Below are 19,515 nucleotides of genomic sequence, written 5' to 3'. Positions count from 1 at the left end.
TATAAGCCCAGTGCCTGCACAGGCCGGAGAGCGAGATCAGGGGGTCCAGAAGCCCAGAGAAATGGGCCAAGTGTGTGAACTGAGCATCACAGTGGTAACATGATCTCCCAAGCTTCTCCCAGGGGTATTTTTTTAAATAAAATACACACACACACACACACACACATATACACATACATATACACACACACACATATATATGTACACACACACACACACACACACACACACCCTCTCCCTCCCTTTATCATAAAGTGCTGGCAGGCAGGAGCAGCTGACTCTGCCACACAACTGGCTCGTTGGTCTAGGGGTATGATTCTCGCTTCGGGTGTGAGAGATCCCGGGTTCAAATCCCGGACGAGCCCAAGTTTTCAACTGGCTTATGGGACTCGCTCAGAGAGTGGTAGTGGATGGGCTGGTTTACTACCTGGAGAAACATGGGCAGCAGAGACCCCCAGGGCTCTGTCCTAGGACTAGTACTGTTCAGTATTTTCACCAGTGACTTGGAGAAGGGAGTAGAAGGCACCCTGTCTGAGCCTGCAGATGACACCAAACTATGAGGGGGAAGTACACAAGCTAGCCGGCAGGGAGTGAAGCCAGGCTGGAGAAATGGGCTGAACAGAATAGGATGCTGCAGTTGAACAAGGGTGAGTGCCATGTGTTGCACCTGGGGAGGAAGAATTGTCAACACTTCTCGAGCCCGGGAGGGACTGCTCTAAGTAGCACAACTAAGGAGAGGGATCTTGGAGTCATAGTCGACTCCAAAATGAACACGAGTCACCGGTGTGACGAGGTAATAAGTAAAGCTAACCATGTTCTTTCTTGCATAAGTTGGTGAATCACAAACAGGTCCAGGGAGGTGATACACTGGTCAGGCTGCAGCTGAAGTGCTGCGTCCAGTTCTGGGCACTGCCCTTCAGGACGGATGTGGATGGCCTGGAGTGGGTTCAGAGGAGGGCCACTCATCTGGTTCAAGGCCTACAGAAAAACCCCTATGTGGACTGATTGAGGGACCCGAATCTCTTCAGCCTCTGCAAGAGGAGGCTAAGAGGAGATCTGGTGGCTGTCTATGCACTCATGGGGGGGGCGGGCAGCAGGAAATAGGGGATACGATGTTTACCAAGGCACCCACTGGGGTCACTAGAAGCAATGGCCACACACTGCAAGAGAGCAAATTTAGACTGGACACCAGGAAAAAAATTCTTAACAGTGAAGGTTGCCAAAATACAGAATAAGTTTCCAAGGGAGGTGGTACCGTCCCCTTCCTCGGAGGTGTTTAAGAGGAGATTGGACAAACATCTGGATGAGGTCATCTGATCCCAGCACTCATTCCTGCCCACGGCAGGGAGGGTCAGACTCCATGATCTAATAGGTCTCTTCCAACCCTAAAATCCATGACATCTATGAACCATCTAAGAGGCTTGAGGTGTGGTGTAGGGGAGGAAGGGAGCCCTGCAATCTAACCTTAAGGCTACAGGGGCCCTACGGGGCATAGTCAGTCAGTCTTGCCCCAGCAGCTATGGAGCGAAGAGCTCCTGGGAGCAGAGCAGCAGGACTCCTGAGCTGGCAGTGGCTCTGAATAACAAACTCTGCAATGCATGGAACAAGGGAAGGTACCAGGGGCAGAGAAGGGCTTGGTTATATGGGCAGGTGGCCCTGTTTTATGTTAAGCCTAGGGGAGGCTTGAGCACCTGCCAGAGGGCAGGTGTGCAGAGATTTCATAGACATTAGGGCTGGAAGGGACCTTGGAAGATCAGTAAGCCCAGCCCCCGCCCAAAGGGCAAGAAGTCATTAAGCATTAGCATTATTAAGTAGTCCTAGTAGTTTAGCCTGGAGTCCTGCAAGGGCAGGCAAGGCTTACCTCGAGAGCCAGCAGCCCAGCAGGGGCTGAGAGCGGGGCCCAGCTGGGGATGCAGAAACCTGGGGATCCACAAACCCCAGGTCAGGAAAGGCTGGAAGTGTGAGCAGAGGGTCCAGGGACAAGCAGGGCTGAGAGAAAGCGAGACCCAAGAAGGTCCAAAGGCAGGGCAAGTACCTGATTGTGGGACCTGGAGGCTCAGGAGCTAGGGACTGGTGGATAGTTGGACCAGAGGATCCAGGGACAGGGCAAGGGCCAGACGAGGGTCCGTGACGCTGAGGAGGTCTGTGCGTGAGACTGGAAGCCCAGAGAAAGGGACCAAGTGTGTGAACTGAACATCCTAGTAATAACACCTGTGAGGCTTGGGGCATGGTGTAGGGGAGACAGGGAGCCGTGCAATCAGTGCTTAAGGCTACAGGTGTCCTACGGGGCGTAGACAGGCCGAGAGGGACCCATCAGTCCTGAGATACTCAGTGGCGAATTGTTAGAATTAAGGCCTGTGGGCAGCCTCCCTAAATCAACCTTTAATAAGAAGGACAAGGTGCAGCGAGCGAGTGAGCAATCCAGGGGGAGCGGCATTAGGGTCTGAGCCCGGCAGGAACCGCAAGGTCACCAGGGAGTGTCACGGCCGCCCTTTGGCCACGAGACCGTCACAGAGGGCACCTGCTACACATCAGTCACCTTGGGGAAGGAAGACAACATGAGAGCATTGTGAAAATGGGGAGTCCCCTCGCCACCCTGCTGTCCACGGGCTGAGTCAACAGGGTGGCCGCAAGGCAGATACTGAGCTAACTGAACACTGGGTACGGGCCGTAGAGACGGGGGCCACCCCGAGGTGACCGACAGCAAGCCGTGTGCCGTGAGGAGGGTGGGACAGTGCCGTAGCACGCAGACTCCCTCACATCCAGCTGGGAAGTTGCGGCTCGCAGGACAGACAGCCCCAGTAACTACGAGTGATGCTGTCCATGTCCCGAGGGGCCCAATCTCTCAGGTTTGGGGAGATGGCCTCCTTGTCCCCTCCCAGGCGCACTGTCCCAGCAGCATCGTAGGACCTGGTCCCAACAGCTCAGTGCTCAACACAGCCATGCGAAAGCCTGGGTTCAACTCGCGGCACCGTCATGGGCTTGGACGCAGCGCCACGCACCAGCCAAGAGCTGACCTGTCCTGTGGCTTCTTCAACTCAGAGCCAGCACCTGCTTTTTGCTGCCGTAACTGCAGCAACGCAGGGCAGCCTTTTTAAAAGCAGAACTTATTAGCAAAAAGAAGCCGATGGTAGTGTCTGGAGGCTACCACAGCCGAGCCCACCCCAACTCCAGCCCACCGGCTCCCTCCTCCATGGATTTGCATGAGTCCTTTCTCTTGGTTCAGGGGCTTCGGGGTCTCCCAAGGGTGCTCTGCCTTCCCGCTGAGGAATTTCCACTCTCTGCTCCTTGCCGGGAAGCTGAGACCTTGCTGCTCCCAGCCCCAGTCAAGCCACTGTCCTTCAGGGGTTTCCAGCTGAATAGGCAGCTATTGCCTCTTGGAGAAGGCTGCACTCAGACGTGCAGTGCTCAATGGTGCATTCACACCCAGCAAGACAGGCTAATAGGGCCAAAACCTACATGCCAATTCCCCTGGACCCGGGGCAGAAGTTAACCCTTCCCACTCAGCGAGTAGCAGCACAATTACTCATAAAAATATCACAAAGCTTCTCCTAGAAACCTGCTTCAGGCCCTATCTGGGGAATGGGGGCAAGATGTGAACTGCAGCCCCCCCCATGCCTCCTACACAGAGACCTTCCCTTTCCTAGCAGACATAAGTGATTCACGGTGAGGACTGGTCCTCTGCCTTGCTCAGCCCAATCTGCTGCCAAACACCTCCAACCCCTAAAAAGAGACTCTTTCCAACATCCCCTCCACCTCTGACGAAGCAAGGCATCAAAACTCAATGCTGGATGCACCAGCACCATCCTCTTTACAAGCACCCCCAGGACTCGCACAGCATCGCCAGCACTTACTGGGCTGTATTCCTCCAGGGAGGCAGAGTTAGCAAGAGCCCCTCCAAGAGAGCCCTAAGCACAGGGAGAGATGCAAGACAGGAGCAGGTCACAGCCCTACAAACGTGCAGAGGGGCTCAGGGTCCCACGGGCACTGCCAAGTTTATTCCCTGGATCACACGCCCCTGTTCGTGTTTAGCCAGATGAGCCGCTCCCTATATCGCTCTGCTCGGCAGCCTGATGCAAGGAGGGAATGAGCCAGCCTTGGCACCCAGAGGCACCTGGCCTTGGTTTATAGGCTCGCTGAACCGGCTTGTGTGGAAACAACTGCACCTTCTAGCACCGGAGCTCGGAGGGGCTGATCAAGGGAGAGCTCAGTAACCCAAAGCAGGGCTCAGCTTGGAGGTCTTAGGAGGGTAATGGGTGGAGCGTTTCATGCCACCTTGGCGCTTCAAGCTGGGCTCTGCTCCTTATGCAACAGGGAAACAGTCCTGAACTTTTACAGAGCAAAATTAAAGTCTTTTTCGATCTCTTTTGTGGTTTTGGTCCCACCTGCATGCTCAGCTCTGCAAAGCACAGAAGAGAGATGAGGGTGCTCCTTGGAGAAGTTTGCAATCTGAATTCAAGATGCCCCAGAGATGTACGTTGTATAATGCTCATAGCCTGCTCACAACCGTGTTACCCGGGGGGGGGGGGGGCGGTGATGGGAGTTATGAGAGCTGCTGTGGCTGAAGCTGCCCCACTCTGGACTCATGCCAGAAGCTGGCCTCAGTCGACCCAAGGGGTCAATGGGTACATGGTCATTCTGGCTGGGAACTCAAAGGCAGACCAATGCAATACAGCCACATGATTCCCTTAGCGAAGATGTCTTTATCACACTAATCCTATGGGGCCTGTCTTCCTTGACAACATGTTCATGGAGGTGGTTTGTCCACGCAACGGAGATCAATTTTGAGCCGGGATCTGAACAAGAAGAAGGTGGATCCGGAGGGCATTTAAAGAAAGGATCTAGTCCACTTGTCAGCAGTTGCAGGTGGCCTTTTGCAGAGAAGTCGAAACACCTCAAGGAACCTCTTTAAAGCAAATCAAACTACAGAAGTCCTTGGTGCTGCACTCAGCTGGTGAAAACACCCGGGAGACACGCGAGTCCCCAAATCACTGCAAGGTCTTGGATGCGGGAGGGAGCACCGGATCAGAAGAGCCGCCGGGAGCCTGGGCACTCACTTGAGACATGGGAGAGCTGGGTTGAAAGTCTCCGCTTTGAATGAAAAAGGAGCAAGACAGTCTCCTGCCCCCCAGGCCAGAGCCCTGAGCAGTCCCCTGGCTACGGAGGACGGTGGCAGAGACATGCAAGGTTGCAACCGCTCTTGGTTTTGTTCCTATACTGAGTGAAAACAACACCGACCATCTTCCAAGGCTTCGATGACTCAGTTTGGCAGCCAGTCCCAGCCACGGGGTTTATGCCCCACTGCGCATTGCAGGGCCCGTACATGGGGGAATCCAGCCTCTCTCACACCCTCGCCCCCTGTTCAGCCAGGCACCCGGCTGCACCCCAAACCTACCGCACACTAGGCCTGTGTGCAGGTTAGCCATGGCTAGCCGGGTGCACACTGAGATGGCCCAGCAGCCCAGCGGTCTCCTTTGACAGTGGCTGATCCACATGGAGAGGCCGAAGAGCCCGCTACAGCCTCAGCCTCCAAGCCCGGCTTTACAGCTGTGCCTTGACAGCGGGCAATTCCAGGTTTGACACCAGCTCCCAACCATCATTCACAGGGTCGTGTCCTAGCACAGGGGTGGGCAACTACTGGGGCTGGAGGGCCACTTGAGGAGTTTTAGTGAGCTGCTGCAGGTTGGGGGGAGAGCAGTTTCATAGACATTACATAGATTTCATAGACATCAGGGCTGGAAGGGATCGAGTCCAGCCCCCCGCCCCAGGGGCAGGAAGTCAGCCGGGGTCACAGGATCCCAGCAAGATAAAATTTCCAAATGGCTCTTAAAGGAGTCCAGAGCAGGTGCCTGCACCACTTCTGGGGGAGTCTGTTCCAGGCCTTGGAGGCGTGGACAATAAAGATGTTTTTCCTTATGTGCAGCCTAAAATGGTCTTGAAGCAGTTTGTGACTGTTGGACCTTGTCATCCCTTGGGGTGCCTTGGTGAACAGGCGTTCCCCCAGATCCTGATGCACACCCCTCATGTACTTACAGGCAGCCACCAGGTCCCCCGAGCCTGCGCTCCCCCAGGCTGAAGAGTTGTGTAGCGCTCAGCCTGTCATCGTAAGATCTGTTTTCCTGACCTCTGATCATGCGCGTGGCTCTCCTCTGGACTCTCTCCAGCTTCTCCACATCCTTCCTGAATTGTGGAGCCCAGAACTGGACGCAGTACTCCAGCTGCGGCCTCACCAAGGCTGAGTACAAGGGGAGAATGACGTCCCGGGATTTGCTCGAGAAGCATCTATGGATGCAAGCCAGCGTTTTGGTCACTTTACTAGCCGCAGCATCGCATTGCAGGCTCATGTTCATCTTGCAGTCAGTGATGACCCCCAAGTCTCTTTCTTCCGTAGCGCTATCCAACGTAGCACTGCCGAGCCTATAAGGGTGCTGCAGGTTTTTCCTCCCAAGGTGGAGAACCTTGCATTTTTCGGTGTTAAACACCATGAGGTTCTCGTCTGCCCATTTGCTGAGCTTGTCCAGGTCAGCCTGGATCACCTGCCTGTCTTCTGGCGTGGATGCTTTGCCCCAAAGTTTGGTGTCATCGGCGAACTTGGCCAGTCCGCTCCTGACTCCAATGTCCACATCGTTAATGAAGATGTTGAACAGGATGGGTCCCAGGACAGAGCCTTGAGGGACCCCACTGGTCACCGGGCACCATGATGAGTGACTGCCATCAATCACAACCCTCTGGGTCCGACCATGGAGCCAATTCCCCAGCCAGCAGACTGTGACGTAGCTGAGGCCGCAGGTGGCCAATTTTTCCCTGAGACGGTCATGGGATACCCGATCAAAAGCTTTTTTAAAATCAAGATATATGACATCCCTCTCGTCGCCCTTGTCCAGGTGATAGGCCAAGCAAGCCCTACCTGCAGCAAACCCGTGCTAGCTGTCCCTCAGGATGTTGCCTTCAGCCAGTTTGTCAAGAACGGTCTCTTCAGCAATTTTTCGATCGTGCCCAGCCCTGGGCCCTCCTGCTCTGCACCCACTGCTGTGGGCGCTGGATGCAGCGGGCAAGTGGAGTCTCCCTGGAGAGCAGCCCAGGTCTGGCAGCAGCAGCCAGGCAGCGTGAGCCACCGCCGTGGGGAGCTGAGCCCGAGTGCTGCACCATCCCCACCCCGCTGAGTGCCCGGGGGCAGCAGGTCTGGCCACATGTGCCATGGCCCGAGCTATCTCCTGTGCCGGGCCAAGCGAGGCCAAGGGCCCTGCTGCGGGCTGGATAAAATCCCTTGGCGAGTGGGATGTGCCCACGGGCTGTATTTTGCCCCCCTGCTCTAACAGTGGTGCAGGTGGACCGCTACGATGGCAACCAAAGCACTGACCTCCCTAGCACGGGCCCGGCCTGGGAAGCATGTCAACGTGGTCCCGGAAGATGGACAAGTCGGAGGAGGGATGAAGTTAGTTCCAGGGCGGACAGCGGGGCCTCGTTTACAAGCGACTGCGTCGGAGGCGGGAAGAGCAGCGGGGCTCTCCGGAGGCAGCAGGAGAAGGGAAATCATCCGCTGAAGGGAGCTACTTGGGAACCCACCGAGAGGCGAGATCCACCCCCGCCGTCCTGTTTCGTGGCTGCCCTGCACACAGACGGACAGCGATCCCCTCACCTCGACAGGCCTGCAGGCATTTCCCACACGAGACAGGCTGTGGGCGCCGATCTGCACCTGCCTCTTCACCCTCCAGCTCCCCAGGCTCCCCCATTTGCAAACATCGGCTCACGCGCACCAGCGGCCACAAGCGCGTTGCAGCCTTCTCGCCCAGCCCTGCACCGGGCAGGCTTGCAGTACGCAGACAGTGCCCGAGGCATGCTGCTGCGCCTGCGCCGAGCCGGGGCAATCACAAGAGAGGTCCCAGAGGCCCCTGGGCAGCGGATCGCTGCTGACTCACGGTTTCATAGTTTGTAGGGTCGGAAGGGACCTGAGCAGATCATCGAGTCCGACCCCCTGCCATGGCAGGAAAGACCCCGGCAAACTATTCATCCAGCCTCCTCCTAAAGCCCCCGGGGTAGGAGCCTGCACCACTTCCCTTGGAAGTTGGTTCCAGGCCCTAGCCGCCCGGACCGGGAAGTCGCGCCTCCTGATATCTAGCCTAAGCCTACCCTCTGCCAGCTTGTGACCGCTATTCCTGGTCACTCCTGGTGGTGCTCGGGGGAACAGCGACTCCCCCAATGCCTGCTGGTCCCCCCTGACTAGTTTGTAACAGGCCACAAGATCCCCTCACCCTTCTCTTGTGGAGGCTGAACAGGTTCAGGTCCCGCGGTCTCTCCTCGTACAGCCTGCCCTGCTGTCCCTGACCATGCGAGTGGCCTCCTCTGGACCCTCTCCATGCTGTCCACATCCTTCTTGAAGTGTGGCGCCCAGAACTGGACGCAGTCCTCCAGCTGCGGCCTGACCAGTGCCGCATAGAGGGGGAGGATCGCCTCCCTGGCCCTGCTCGGATGCATCTGTGGATGCACGACAAGGTGCGGTCGGCCTTCCTGACCGCGTCCCCACACTGCCGGCCCATGGTCATCTTGGAGTCAATGATGACCCCCAGATCCCTTTCCACCTCCGTGCTGACAAGAAGGGAGTTCCCCAGCCTGTAGGTATGGTGCCAGTTGTTCCTCCCCAGGTGCAGCACCTTGCACTTGTCTGTGTTGAAACCCATCCTGTTCTTGTCCGCCCACCCTTGTAACCTGTCTGGGTCTGATTGCAGCCTATTCCTGCCCTCTAGTGTGCCCACGTCCCCCCACATCTTAGTGTCATCTGTGAATTTGAACAGGTGCTTTTTACCCCCTCGTCCAAGTCACCGATGAAGATGTTGAGCCGTGTGGGCCCGAGGACCGAGCCCTGGGGGCCCCCACTGCCCACGTCCCTCCGGGTCTAACATGCCCCCTCCACCACCGCTCTCTGGGTGCGGCCCTCCCGCCAGTTGGCGACACATCTGACTGTGGGGGTGTCCACACCACAGCCCCCAGTTTCTTAATGAGGACGGGGTGAGAGACGGTGTCGAAGGCCTCCGGAAGTCCAGGAAGACGATGTCCCCTGCTCCCCCCGCGTCCCAGGATTTGGGGACCTGGTCATAGAGGCCACCAGGTTGGTCTGACAGGACCTGCCTCTGATGAACCCGTGCTGGTTGCCCCTGAGCATGATCTCCCCCTGGCCCCTTGGGGACATGCGCCAGGATAATTTTCTGAAACAGCTTCCCCAGGATTGAGGTAAGACTGACTGGCCTATGGTTCCCCGGGTCCTCCTTCCTCCCCTTTTTGAAGACGGGAACCATGTTGGCCTCTTCCCGGCCTCCAGCCCCACCCCAGAGCCCCCGAGTGCTCGTACAGCCGTGCCCGGGGCCCCGCAAGGACCGCAGCCGATTCCCCCAGCGCTCGGGGGTGGAGATCGGCCGGGCCGGCTGATTTCAATACTTCCTGTCCCTCAGGACGCTCCCTGACTCGATCCGCCCTGACCCTGGGCCTGGCTGCACCTCCCCCGGGGCCTGAGGGGGCCGGTGTGGGCTGATCTGGTCCCTGCCCAGGAAAATGGAGGCAAAGAAGTTGTTAAAAAAGTTAGCTTTGCCGTCTGGTGTGACGACCAGATTTCCTAACGTGTCCTGCAGGGCCCCACGTTACCCGGGACCTTCTTTTTGCCCCCTCTGTATTTAAAAAAGGACTCCTGTTGTCCTTAATCCGGGAAGCGCGTCCCAGGCCCACCCCTGCCTTGGCCTCCCTGACGGCCTCTACATCCCCGAGCAACTGCAGTATAGTTGTCCCTGGTGATGGCCCCTCTTTTCCACTGGAGACGTTCCCAGATGCTTTTGGTGAGCCGTGGGGGCTTGTGCGCCCTCCTGCTCCCTTTGATCCCCATTGGGATTACCTCCCTGTGGGCTTGGAGGATCGTCTCCTTAAGAAGCGACCGCTCTCCTTGGACACCCGGCTCCCCCCACCCCGGGACCTCAGCGCCTCCCCAACTAGTCTCCTTAGCTTGGTGAAGTCTACCCTCCTGAAGTCCAGGGCCGCTGCCTTGCTGCAGGCCTTGGCCAGCTTGCGCTGGATGGTGAATCCCAGCAGGCGATGACCGCTGTGGCCCAGGGGGTCGAGCCCCCGCAGCCCCCGCACCAGGTCGTCGCCTGTGGCCGCACCAGGTCCAACAAGGTGTCTCCCCGGTGGGGCCGTGCCCCTCCTGGGTTCGATGGAGGTCCTGCATTCGGGCTAGGGACCGACGTGAGCGGTCAGACCTGGCTGACTGTTCCTCCCAGCAGATGTCTGGGAAGTTCAGGTCCCCCATGACGACCACGTCCTTTGACTTCGCTACCTCCGTGAGCTGACCCAAGAATTCCCGGTCGAGCTCTTCCCCGTGGTTGGGGGTCTGTAGTTGACCCCCACCGTTAAGTCTCTTTCCCCTCGACTGCCCTGTAATCTAACCCAGAGCACTTCCGTGTGCCCCTCCTTTGACTCCTTATTAATTGATGATGGGTATTCCTCCTTAATGTAGAGAGACTCAGCGAGAGGGGATTAACAGCACACAGTGCCAGATTCACTACCAGCCCACAGTGCTAGTCCACACTAGGGCGAGCAGGGATAATCACAGAAAATGAGGGTTGACAGGACCTCAGCAGGCCACATCTAGTCCAACCCCCTACTTCAAGCAGGACCAGCCCCAGCTACATCATCCCAGTGAAAGCTTTGTCTTCAAAACCTCCAAGCATGGAGATCCCACCACCTCTCCCGGTTGCCTGTTCCAGTGCCTCACCAGCCTCCTAGTGACAAGGTTTTTCCTAATGTCCAACCCAAACCTCCCTTGCTGCAACTTGAGCCCGTTGCTCCTTGTCCCCCACCGAGACCAGCCCCGCTCCATCCTCTGTGCAGCCCCCCTGCAGGGAGGTGATGGCTGCTATTCAATCCCCCTCGGTCTTCTCTTCTGCAGACTCAGCCATCCCAGTTCCCGCAGCCCCCCTCACCAGTCCTGTCCCCCAGTCCTTGAACCATTTTCATGACTCTCTGCTGGACTCTCTCTAATGTGCCCGCATCCTTTCTGCCGCGGACAAAGGGAGTCATAAGGGAATTCCAGCTCCGCTGCAAGACAGCAAAGCTACGGCTGGGATAGGAGGCAGCATTTATACATATACAGACCGCCAAGCAGGCCCGTGCAGCCCAGCCGCCCTGTTCCTGCACAGCTCTGGATGGCTGCACCCAGGCCTCACTTTCATGCACAATATATGGTAAAAAAAAAAAAAATGGCCAATCATGCACTGAAGTACCAACACCAACCAGGCAAAGGGCTTCTGCCGGCCCCTACCGCCTGGGTTGCAGTGCCAGCTGTGCTCGGCTTCCCCTCCCCTCCCCTCCCCTCCACCTGCCCCCTCAGCTGAGAAGATGCCACCCTCATCCAAAGCCACATACGGGACTCAAACGTGGCTGCAGAAAGACCGAGGAAGGCGAATGGCACCTCTGGCTACAGACAAGTTAGCAGCTACCCGACACACGCTAACAGGCTCTGGTCCTGGGCCAGGCTGGTGCCAGCTGCCCCCGGTAGGGCAGGTCATGCAAGCATGGAGCAAGGCCAAGCTGGACGAGGGAAATGACTGGATTTCACAGCAGCTGCTGAAAGGCCTTTCATAGTCACCCCCCTCCTACTTGCCCCATCCCCCTGGACGATCTACAGGGGTGCTGGGCATCCAGGGGCCTAATCCCCTGCAGCAAGCTGCTCCTAAACCACCCCTGCCTGATGCTCTCCAGGGATGCATCTCCAGGGATGAAGGCGGCTCAGTGTCCCCAGGCAGACTACTCTGCTTCCTCCCGGCTCCAAGGGGACGAAGTTTTTCCAAGAGATCTCACCTAAGTCAACCTGGCTGCAATTTCAAGCTGCACCATCGCATGCCGCCCTATGCAGGACAGACCGGTCTCTCCCTTTTCTTCAGGGTACCAATCCAAACACATCCTGGGGAGACCAGAAGACATAGGTCCCCAATTCCTTTGGGAGGTGACTGCAATATCACTATATCTCCTACAAGGCACAGAACCCCCAGGCTGCAAACCCTCTCCTGCTCCCACCCACGTAGAGAAAACATCTGCTTTCAAGCAGAACGACCCAAATTATGAGCTGTCTGAAGTCAGCAGAAGGCAGGATAGAGATGCACCTTACAGACTAACCAAAAAACAAACAAATCAGAAATACATAAGCTTTCATGAGCAAAAACCCTACTTTCCCAGGCAGCCTGAGAGCACAGAGGAGAATTTATAACACAAGAGAGTCCAGGAGAAAAAAAAAAATACAGATACAAGGAAACTAGGCTGGCAGGGAGAACTGAAACAGGCACGTCAGGGCTTCTCAGGAGGAAGCCAGAGAGATTTCGGCAGTATAACAGCCCTCAGAAGAGGACAAGATGCATGAGGGGGAAGGCAGGGGGTCGGGAGAGAGCGATTTAGTCACAGCCTTGACAGAGCAGGAAGAAGAGGAACATTTTGATATGTATGCGAGTGCCTGGGAAATGCAGAGTCCCCGGCTTTTATTTTAAAACGAAACCAATTAAAACAAAAATTGAAGAGTTTCAACGTCTTCCCTTCTGGCAGCCAGAATCCACAACCCCACGCAGCATCCTGGGGAAGTCTGATTTGCTTCGCTATGTGCATTTTAGGCTCTGCTTCGAGCCAGGCTAGGCTAGTCAAGGTCTGCAAGAACAGCCAACCTGGACTCACCAAGAGCAAGTCGTGCCTGGCCAACCTGATCTCCTTCTACGATACAGTGACAGGCTCCACGGATGGGGTCGGGGTAGCAGACGGGAGGCACGCTGTTTTGTCACCGGCTCCCGTGGCATTCTCATTAACAAGCTAAGGAAACACAGTCGTTTTAGTAGGACCTGTAAGGTCCTGTAAGGTGGATACATGACTGGTTGAACCATCACACTCAACAAACAGTCCTCAATGCTCACATCTAGCTTTGGGGAGGTAAAGAGTGTGGTTTTCCAGGGGCCTGGGTATTGTTCTACATCTTCGTTAATGATTCGGATGATGGGATGCAGTGTGTGCGTCACAAATCTGCAGGTGGCACCAAGCTGGGTGGAGTTTCAGATGGTCTGGCGGGTAGGAAATGACAAGGATGGACTAGAGGAATGGTCCAAAAATCAGATGAAATTCAACAAAGACAACTGCCAAATCCTGCATTTGGGATAGAATAATCACATGCGTAAATACAAACGAGGAAATGACTGGCTTTGCTTCAGTGCTGCAGAGAAGGACCTGGGGACCCAGCATATCCCTAGGTTGTATTAACAGGAGAGTGGCTTGCAAATCCAAGGAAGAGATTCCTCCGATCTACTCAGCACTGGCGAGGCCTCACCTGGAGTCCAACGCCGTTTTGGGTCCCTCACCAGAGGGATGTGGACAGACGGAAAGAGTCCAGCAGAAAGCTACAAAAATTACTGGGCACCGTGACTTATGGGGACAGGGTGGGCCAGGACAGGGAGCTACAGCCTCAAGCTGCGACGGGGGAAATTTAGGTTGGTGACTGGAAGGACTTTGACTCCAAGGGTGGCCAGGTGCTGGAGCAGGCACCTAGAGGAGGGGTGGGATTGCCATGCTTGGCAATTTTCAAGGGCAGGTTGCACAGACCCTTGGCCAGGATGATCCTGCCTTGACAGGAGGCTCGTTGAAGACGAGGTCCCTTCCAGCTCTACCAGCCTATGATCTATGGGCAGCAGCAAATTAGTCCCTTGCTGCTGGGCACAAGTTCAGATGCTCATGTGCAGTTTGCCTTCCCCACTTCTAATTTTTTTCCACAAAAGCATATCTACTCTGTGACGGCCAGAACCAGAGAGATTAATAAGCAATAAATGTTTATTTATTGATGGAAGTCCTGACTGGAGGCTTCTTGGAGGCACTTGGTATTTTGCCTAAACAGGTAATATTAGTAAATATATAGCTTGTAAGTTTGTAAACCGCAAATGTAACTTGTCTGCCATAAGTTTAACCAAAATGATAAATAACTGTTCACGGAACCGCCTGGGCCCCATAGGCAAAGCTGTACCTGCAAGATTAGGAGACCTAATGGTTTTTTGCTCAGGGTTCAGTCTCGATGATAAAACTGGATCCAACTGCCTGGCACACCCAGCGCATCCCAGGAAAGCACGTCCCAAGAAAGCATATTCAAACGAACCTAAAAGGGGTGGGGGCGTAGGCGGGGCAACATCAATTTCAAACCTAAAGGTGCTGCATTGTAATTTGCTGACTGGAGAAACCTGAGTCTGGGTAGTAACCTTTTATGATAATTTTAACACCTTCCAGTCCCATAGGGTAACAGCTATAGGGTAACATTGTGAGTGGCTCTAAAGCCAACATATTAGCATAAAACTAGGTATAAAAAGCGCGTGCATCAGGTAACCAGCAGGAAAGAGGGACTTGGGCCCCAGTGAGAGTGAGGATCGGATCCTGATCAAGGGACCTTCCCCAGTAATCCCTCCGACAGCATGGATCGGGGACGCCTGACTTTGCTGGAATCACTTGCTGCGCACCTGGCCTTGACGGACTATTGATAATTACCAAACCATGTCTGTCTGTCTGTTGTTTTGAACAGCCCAGTGGCCAACACCCTCGCAGTGCTCAGTTGGCCTGCGATAGAATTGATCCATCTATCTGTTGTTATTATCTGGTATTGTTATTTACTATTAGCTCTTTAATACTGCATTATCTGCTTATTGCGCTCATCTTTCTGTTAACTGTTGCGTGCGTGTGTAAGCTATAATAAATTTGCCTTCACTCCCAAATTTGCCTCCTTGATCCGAAACTGAATCAAACAGCCCAGTTGGCCCGTGATAAAACTGATATACTCACAGCGCCCAGCTGGCCTGTGACACTACTCCTAGGAGAAGTCTGCCCCTATGGAGAATCAGCCCATGGTCTGGAGGCCACTGAAACTCCACCGCTCTGCGGGGACTTAAGGAGGGAATAGGTGCTGATCTGCAGCTTGGAGGAGTGAAAGTCAGCTCATTTGTCTGGGGGTGGTGGCAAGGAAAGCAACTTTATACCTTTAAATCTTCTAGGAGAAATGCTCCCATCAGCTACTCTCTGGTCAAAGCCAGCTCTGTTTTCTAAACCATTTCTTTAGGGGGTTGAGAACTATTTAAAGCCGACAGACAGGGTGGGCCATTGGAGACCTGCTCCTCTCCATCTGTGACAAAATCCATCTCATAAATATTGTTGGATCCAGCCCAAACTGACTCTCTCTCCCCCTGGGTCAGGGGAGCGATGGCATCGTCCACTGTTCTGGGACTTGAAACTTAAACACGCCACTTTCTTACAGCATCACGGAGAAGCTTGAGGGATGAAGAAGTCGGAGGTCAAGATGCTGGAGAGGCCCGACGATTTTGGACAAACCGCTTTAGATGCCAGTGGCATTCAGCTTTGCAAAGAGCGGGTCCCAGGCACTTCCAGAGTCGGGTCCCTTTAAGGCCCTCCCAAGGACCAGAGGAGCTTCAAAAGCATTTGGCCAAATGGTGACCACAGCCAGCTGCAATTTCACCCCCTTCCCTCACCGAGGGTCTTCGTGGGAGTGTCAAGGAAACAGAGAAGCCAAAACCCCCTCAATCCCAACGCCCCTCCAGCTGGACATCTACTCAATACTGGACATAGCACCCTGCTTGCTTTTGCAAGTCTGTCTACATCAGGGGTGTCAAACAGGGCCTGCGGGGCAGATCCAGCCTACGGAGCCACGCCATCCAACCGCAGGCCTCCTACAGGGACAGAAACCAGGGTTCGGGGCCTTGTTGAAGACGCGGGTCAGCGCCAGGGAGCAAACAACGGTTGTGGTGACGCCAACGTTTCCCAGCACACCACTGGAGGTGCTTCTGGAGCTAGCCAGAAAGGAGCCCCCTTCTCCCCCAAATCCAAACCCAGCTGGGGGCCAAACCAGTGCAACGCCCCGATCTAGAGGATAACACCTTCACGGCAGGGATGGCACTTTTCTAGCTCTTCACATAGTGTCCAGCACTTAGTGAAGCCAACACAACGCAAAAGTATAACCCAGGAGCTGGAAATACAGCAGACAGTGACCAGGCATTAGAAAGCAATAAAGCATTTGGGAGGGGAGAGATGCGTTACACAAAACAAAGCCACGGATGGGGGACAGAGCGACGTCCACACTGGCCTGCAGCCTCCGGATCGGGGATTTCATTCCCAGCCTCCCCCCATCCTGGTGCACATATACAAGCATCCGAAGCCTGCCGAGGTGGGAAGATTGGAGGGGCTGTCCAGGCAGGCCTCCATGTGCATCTGGGCTAGTCTCTCCAAGCTCCTAACAACCCGCCGCAGGAGCTCAGCTTCTTACGGAGAGCACAGCCCCTTTGCGGAAGGGGCGCAGTGTCAGCGTGGCAGGGTCAAGAGCAGCTGGGCGCTTGGCACAGAGCTACAGGCAGCCCCCAGCACACGGAAAGACCCGGGCGGGCTCTGCGCTGCAGCCACTTCCCTCTCCCGCATCTCTAAATACATCCCCCCTGCTGCTTCCTGCCAAGGGCTTTGGGCACCGCTTCTCCGAGGCACGTGATTGCCCCCCCTCGCCATGCTGAACAGGAGCCCTGCGTGGGCCCGTGCTCCAGGCAGCCAGGATCAGGCCCGGGCTGCGCAGCGCGGTTTTGCAGAGCTCACTTTCCCGGGAGCGGATCTCATTACCCGGCTGGCAGAGAAGCAGCTGCACCTGCAGGGCTCCTAGGGAGAGTCCTCCCGGGGCCCCGGGGGAGGGCAATGCCTCTGCGCTGAGCTCATTACCAAGTTCAGCTGGGAGCCCTGCTTATCAGCTATAAAGGGCCGTAATCAGCGCCCGGAGACTGGGGCACACCCCCGTCCTCCAGGGACCATAATTCGATTAGCCGCACAAGCAAGCTGGATTCCCCGGCTCGGCGCCCTGCTGAGAACAGAGAAACCATCACACGCCGCAGCCCTCCCGCACCCGCCTCGTGTAGCCCCTCTTGCCTCTCCCAGTAAACGAATACCCCATCCACTGGCACGACCTCTGAACCCGCCCGGGGTTTAACCCCTTAATTCCCGTCTGTGGTGTCCGACGTGGGAGCCAGACCCTCTCCCCTGCTCGGCCCGTCTGGCGGGGAGGTAATAATAATCAAGCCTTCGACTCCACAGATCAGACCCGCTGCAATGGAAGGTGCCCAACAGGTAACGAGAGAATGCATCCAGCAGTAATTACTGTGCACACGGGCAGCTCAGCATGACCCGGCGCACGGAGCTTGGCCCGGCACCAAGAGCCAGACAGGTCTTGGCTTGGATGTGCCAACGGCATTTCTCATGGGAGGTACGAGTTAGGTAGGAACTTTTTCTCCTCCATACTCTCCTTTGCAGTATCTTCCACACGGGGAAAAAAGCGCACGCACGTGCTCGCACACTCCGAATTTTGCCGGGGTTCCCGAGCCAGTTTCCCGGGAGAAGCCAGGAGCCGGCAGGGCAAACTCCAGAGACGCAGAAGGGAGGCGAGAAGGTCGAGCAGACTCACCATAGCAAATGGGACACTCCAGGCTGCTGCATGCCCCAAACCTTTCTGTAGCTTTGCTGGGGGCAGACGGAGAACTTGAGCATCATAGCTGGGGCTCACATGCACCACTGAATCGCTGGTTGGAGGATACTTCCAGAAGTCGTCTAGTCTTACCCGGAACTGCAGAACTAGGGTGGGCTGAACTCAGGGCTGCTCGCACCCTAAGTGCGACTCCTGCCCCCGGCTGCAAATTTGCTGAGGGTGCACTGCACCCCAACATCAGCGACCGGGAGGATGCGATGGGGTACGCCCTCAGGAAGTCTGCAGATGACACCGAGCTGGAGGCAGTAGTTGATAGGCTGGAGGGTCGGGCTAGGATTCAGCGACCAAAACAAATTGGAAGACTGGAGCAAAAGAAATGTCGTGAGGTTCAACAAGGACAAGTGCAATGTCTGCTCCTAGGAGGGAGCGATCCCCTGCACCGGTGCAGGCTGGGGCAGCAGCTCTGCAGAAAAGGACCGGGGGGGGACAGGGGACAAAAAGCCAAACAGGAGCCAGCAGTGTGCCAAGAAGACTAGCAGCATCGGGGGCTGCACTGGTAGAAGCGTTGCCAGCAGATCGAGGGCAGCGATTCTCCCCCTTTATACTGCACTGGGGAGGCCACATCTGGAGTCCCGCGTCCAGTTTTGGCCCCCACTGCAGAAAGGATGTGGACAAACTGGAAAGAGTCCAGTGGAGGGCAACACAAATGGTTTGGGGGCTGCAGGATGTGACCTACAAGGAAAGACTGAGGGAACTGGACTGATTTAGTCTGGAAAAGAGGAGACTGAGGAAGGATTTAATAGCAGCCTTCAAGGGTGGATCCAAAGAGGATGGAGCTGGACTGTCCTCCGTGGGCACAGATGGCAGAACAAGGGGAAATGGGCTCGAGTGGCAGTAAGAGAAGTTGAGGTTAGATATGAGGAAAAAACTCACGAGGAGGGTAGTAAAGCACTGGAGCGGAGCAGCTGTGGGATCTCCATCCTTGGAGGTTTTTAAGATGCAACTAGACCAGTTGGGATGACGTAGCTGGGGCTGGTCCTGCTTTGAGCAGGGGGGCGGACCAGATGCGACCTCCCGAGGTCCCTTCAACCCTCGTTGTCTGCGATTCTGTGACCGGTAGGAACCAATTTTTGGCAGGCGCACTAAGCCCCACGCCCTCCCCGAGCGCCGCTCCAATCCCCCTTCCCCAACCTGATCTGCTGCTTTGCCGTCTGCTTCCTGCCCTTCTGCCACGTGCTGCCTGTCCCTCCCCGATCTGGTGTGTGCCACACGCAGACGCTGCACGCGCCACTCAGGCCATGCACGCTGCAATTTGGCCAGCTCATCTCTAAGCCAACAAGCTAGTGAAGGAGGAAGGCCTGCCGGCTGATGGGTGGGAAAGGAGCAGGTTTGGAGGGGAGAGCCTCTCAGCCCAGGCACGTTTCATGGAGGACTCGTTCCCTCTTGAAGGAGAAGCAGCACGGGCTCCTTGCTACCCCTGCACTGCTGGATGGCCACCAGCCGTCCCAAAGAGGGGCTGGACTGAAATGAGCAGGGCTATCTAGGCAGAGCCTGCGCCAAACCCGGGCTCAGCCAGGAATGCCAGTGACAGCAAGGTCAGGCCATGGAGAAGCATTGGGGACAGGGACCAAAGGGGTCCAACGTGGTCTGAGAAATAAGCACAGCGAAGGCACCTGCCAGAGGCAGGATCCTGCCCCCTCCCCCTGGCTGTACCAGCAGCGCATGCTTAAGGTGAGGGCCCACGGCAGGCAGCGCACGTGCCCCTCTCCACGTACCCAGCTCCGAGACAACACCTGCATCCCGCAGAGGCCGGCCTTAGCAGAAGAGCACCATGTCCTGGGCAAGGGCTGGTTACTTGCCCCCTCTCCCCTATTCTGCGGGCATGGAAAGCAAGGCAGTGAGCCGGGAAATGATTTAGGGGGTTTCGCCCATGCTTAAAAGTTCTGCTAGATGGCAGCATGGAAAAAGCCATGGCACAAACTGGCAGAGATTGGAAA

General features: G+C 56.0%; 1 protein-coding gene and 1 non-coding gene across 2 annotated transcripts in view; one reads left to right on the top strand and one right to left on the bottom strand.

Annotated features, from left to right (window-relative positions):
• Positions 1-19,515, bottom strand: part of TSPAN33 (tetraspanin 33) — a 37,862-nt gene that overhangs the window by 14,087 nt on the left and 4,260 nt on the right. The window lies entirely within an intron of this gene.
• On the top strand, positions 294-365 carry TRNAP-CGG (transfer RNA proline (anticodon CGG)). The gene has a single exon. It is a non-coding gene; the product is annotated as a tRNA-Pro (tRNA).

Source organism: Crocodylus siamensis, chromosome 4, assembly GCF_052110815.1.
Source record: "Crocodylus siamensis isolate JL-2025a chromosome 4, ASM5211081v1, whole genome shotgun sequence".
Taxonomy (NCBI): domain Eukaryota; kingdom Metazoa; phylum Chordata; order Crocodylia; family Crocodylidae; genus Crocodylus; species Crocodylus siamensis.
Note: the sequence above shows the minus strand (reverse complement) of the source record. Positions and strands in the feature narration are given on the sequence as shown.